We start from the raw sequence: 4,023 nt of genomic DNA, 5'->3' as shown, positions 1-4,023 counted from the left end.
TTTCACCTGTCCTGTTTATGTAACACTTTAAAAATCAGCAAAAGGGTTATATAAATAAAATTTATTATGAAACAAAAGGCAAAAAACTATTATGTACATAGTTTAGTCCTATTCAGTGTCTACTCAGCGCTTCTTGGCTTGTCTCTTATATTCATTAAATGGAGCATCTCTTGTCACTGTCCAGCAATAGTCTGCAAGCATTGATGGGCTCCATTTGCCCCAATAGCGTTTCTCCATTGTTGCAATGTCCTGGTGAAATCGCTCGCCGTGCTCGTTGCTTACTGCTCCGCAGTTCGGTGGAAAAAAATCTAGATGAGTGTGCAAAAAATCTTTAGTGACATGTTGCAACCAAGGCTTTTGTATGCCATGAGGAGGTTTTCCACCAGCAACCTGTAGTTGTCTGCCTTGTTGTGTCCGAGAAAATTTATTGCCACTAACTGGAAGGCTTTCCATGCCATCTTTTCCTTGCCACGCAGTGCATGGTCAAATGCATCATCTCGAAGAAGTTCACAAATCTGAGGACCAACAAAAACACCTTCCTTTATCTTAGCTTCACTTAACCTTGGAAATTTTCCACAGAGGTACTTGAAAGCTGCTTGTGTTTTGTCAATGGCCTTGACAAAGTTCTTCATCAGACCCAGCTTGATGTGTAAGGGTGGTAACAAAATCTTCCTTGATTCAACAAGTGGTGGATGCTGAACACTTTTCCTTCCAGGCTCCAATGACTGTCGGAGTGGCCACTCTTTCTTGATGTAGTGGGAATCTCTTGCACGACTATCCCATTCGCAGAGAAAACAGCAGTACTTTGTGTATCCAGTCTGCAGACCAAGCAAGAGAGCAACAACCTTCAAATCGCCACAAAGCTGCCACTGATGTTGGTCATAGTTTATGCACCTTAAAAGTTGTTTCATGTTGTCATAGGTTTCCTTCGTATGGACTGCATGACCAACTGGAATTGATGGCAAAACATTGCCATTATGCAGTAAAACAGCTTTAAGACTCGTCTTCGATGAATCAATGAACAGTTTCCACTCATCTGGATCGTGAACGATGTTGAGGGCTGCCATCATACCATCGATGTTGTTGCAGGCTACAAGATCACCTTCCATGAAGAAGAATGGGACAAGATCCTTTTGACGGTCACGGAACATGGAAACCCTAACATCACCTGCCAGGAGATTCCATTGCTGTAGTCTGGAGCCCAACAGCTCTGCCTTACTCTTGGGTAGGTCCAAATCCCTGACAAGGTCATTCAGTTCACTTTGTGTTATGAGGTGTGGTTCAGAGGAGGAGGATGGGAGAAAATGTGGGTCCTGTGACATTGATGGTTCAGGACCAGAAGTTTCATCCTCTTCTTCTTCCTCGTCTGACTCAAGTGAGAATGATTCTGGTGCATCAGGAACCGGCAGTCCTTCTCCGTGGGGTACTGGGCGTATAGCTGATGGAATGTTTGGATAATGCACAGTCCGTTTTTTCTTCTTTGACACACCTTTCCCAACTGGAGGCACCATGCAGAAGTAACAATTGCTGGTATGATCTGTTGGCTCTCTCCAAATCATTGGCACTGCAAAAGGCATAATTTCCTTTTCCTGTTCAACCACTGGCGAAGATTTGTTGCACAAGTGTTGCAGCATATGTGTGGGGCCTACCTCTTATCCTGATCTCCAATTTTGCAGCCAAAATAAAGGCGATAGGCTCTCTTAACCATAGTAGTTATACTGCGCTTTTGTGATGCAAAAGTCAACTTCTGTTATGTTTGTGGTGAAGTATCTGCACTGTTCGCACAAGTACGAGGCATCTCTGCTCACTTTGGCTAAACAGAAATGTGTCCCTTTGCAAAATCAAACACTGACAAATAAGAGAGCCCGACACTGTATGATTTCTAGAGCTGATATAGGGCAATTTGTTCAGCAGAGTGATGTAAGCTTCGTTATGATTGCATTATCCATGACTTCTAGGAATAAAATGATGCAATTCATATCATGTATGCCGCAATACCAGCTTCAGATTGCATCATTCATTGTTTTGCCTAAAAAGCAAGTACTTTCCAAACCCAGTCATAGATTTATTCATAGATCCAGTCAAAGATTTATTTTAGTCATTTCTGGTTTAAATTGAGATCCCTTCCCTTTATAACTCACTTATCCTCTGCCATTCCCAAGTCAAGGGTCGTATACACTGACCCAATAGCATATCTTGAAAACTAGAGCCAATCAACAATTTTAAGCATCATTTTCATTCTCAGTGACCCAGAATTAGTAAAGTTTGACTACATTTATTTCGGAAGCATTTTGGCTGTAGAGCAGTGTAACCTGTCGAAGTTAGATCTAAGTCAGCAATTACCTGCCAAGCATCAGATTTTTTATTATTGATGATGCCTGTAACAGAACACCTTCAAAACACTGTGCAAAGATTAACTAATTCATTAGTCCTCACACCACGTTTGTGAGGTAGGCAAAAGCTATTCCCAGTGTTACAGATTGGTTAAATGACTTGCACAGGACCAGAGTTTCTGGTTCTGGGAATCCTGTACGCAGGTCACAACCCTAAACTTCTCTTTCCTGGATCACTTTCAGAATAAAGTAGATGTCAGGTGACAAGGAACTTACAAGAAATGGAGACTCACTCCTTACCATATGCATTTAGTCACATGGGTACTGCCCACATAGCAAGTCTGGTATGGTGTCTTGGTCATGCTTTTGGGCATTTTGTAGGATACAACTTGAGATTTTTGAATGACAAATGTGTAACTAAAAACATAAAGAATCACAATGTGCAGTTTACCACAGAATCCAGTCTCTCATGATGTTAAGCTCTACACTTGCCAGACACATTTTGGAAATAATACCAGTGCTGAGTAATTCATATAGGGCAAGCATGTTGTGCTGCTTTTTAATTTAATTTACACTGGAATTGGAGATGGATTCCCATTGGGTGTGTAAGAACACAGCCATCAGGGTGGTTTTCACGAGCAATTCCACAATGATTCTTCACTTTTGAATATGTCATATTGTAAATAATAATGTAATTAAAGAAGAGACAAAGACATCAGAGGACCTCTTACTATGAGGCCTTGGCTACACTTGCAGCTGTACAGTGCTGTGAGGTAAACCTGTCTTCGTACAGCTGAGTAGGGAAAAGCGCTGCAGTCTGTCCACAATGACAGCTGCCAGCATAGTGGTGTGGCCACACTTGTAACATTTGCAGCTGTGTTGGGAGCAGTGCATTATGGGCAGCTATCCCAGCATTCATGTGGCTGCAACGTGCTTTTCAAAACGGGGGGTGAGGGGTGTGTGGATTGTGACAGGGAGTGTGGGAGGAGAGAGTGTGCTTTTTGGAGCATGTCAGCTCTCTATTTTGCAAGTTCCAAACTCCTGGCCCCCTGCTCATTCATTCACTCACTCAAAGCAAGCTGCAAACTGTTTGCTTTTCTCTGTGGTACGAACTTTGAAACTGGCACTTCTGCATTCCTGCAGCCGGTCACAACAATGGAGAGGATTGGCCACTTGACAAGGTGATTAGTACAGCGCTGCAAGCGTTTACACTTGAGTCGTAGCCACTCTGCTGCAGCGGTTATTCGTCTCAGAGATGTGGAGTACCTGCAGCGGTGTACCCAGGGAGATACAGCGCTGTAAGTGCCCTGCCAGTGTGGACGGGGAGTGAGTTACAGCGCTGGGGGAGGCTTTACAGCGGTGTAACTTGTAAGTGTAGCCAAGGCGTAAGAAAGCAAAAGAACAGAGCCATTTAGCAGCAGCTAGGCTGAGTCCTGCTCATTTGAGCCATTCAACATTGATTGAATCATTAGAAGCCCCATATAAAGTTTCCTGAGCCAATGGGTCATGGTTAATGCTCACCAAGGTACTAAACCTTGCTGCATTTGAAACAATTAAAAGTTAAATAAAGTCTAATGCATAGCATAAAGGCAATGCTGGTTTAATGATCTGTATCATTAATTAAATCATTAAGTATTGTTTAGATCTGACTTTGCCAAAATAAAACTATTAGATAAACATGAAAAAACAA

This window comes from Trachemys scripta, chromosome 1, assembly GCF_013100865.1.
Source record: "Trachemys scripta elegans isolate TJP31775 chromosome 1, CAS_Tse_1.0, whole genome shotgun sequence".
In the NCBI taxonomy this organism is placed as follows: domain Eukaryota; kingdom Metazoa; phylum Chordata; order Testudines; family Emydidae; genus Trachemys; species Trachemys scripta.
This window is presented reverse-complemented; position numbering follows the sequence as displayed.